The sequence below is a fragment of the Squalius cephalus genome (assembly GCF_949319135.1).
Source record: "Squalius cephalus genome assembly, chromosome: 9".
NCBI lineage: Eukaryota > Metazoa > Chordata > Actinopteri > Cypriniformes > Leuciscidae > Squalius > Squalius cephalus.
In genome coordinates this window covers 24,246,128-24,246,705 of record NC_137130.1, presented here as the reverse complement: position 1 = coordinate 24,246,705, position 578 = coordinate 24,246,128, and positions in this window count along the sequence as shown.

The following is a 578-nucleotide window of genomic DNA, read 5'->3' as shown; positions in this document are numbered from 1 at the left end:
AGGAGTAACGTTACATGAACCCTATGTATGTAGGAAGCATATAAGGTGCGTTCCATTCGACAGGGTCCCTACGCAGTGTGCACTACTCCCTGAACAGGATACCGTTATATCAGTTGAAGTGGACTTCGCTGACAATAATCGCTCATTTGGAATGCCCTGCAACGTCCTCAAAGAAAGGCAACCAAGGGGTCGTGCGGATTATGATACAACACAAATAACTGTAACTGTCACTGAATATGAAAATACATTTTGATTTGGTTATATATAAATGTGCTCTTAATATGGTCTTAGTAAGTTCTGTAGAGGTCTCATCTCGTGCGCTTTCTTTCCCACGCGCAGCTGCATAGCAAACATTCCTGAGGTAAATAAAGTAAAATAAAAAAATGACAGCAGCTGATTCTCAAAACTTCATTTATTTAGATATTCATACAATAGACTATGGAAATGTAACATTCATCACCCTAACCATTCATAAATACACTAGTTTGTATAATAATAACAATATTTATGAATTCTCAAATGCATAAACTCAGAGCCGCTTAAATAATTTAAAATAATTAAAATCTCTTCCAACGGCT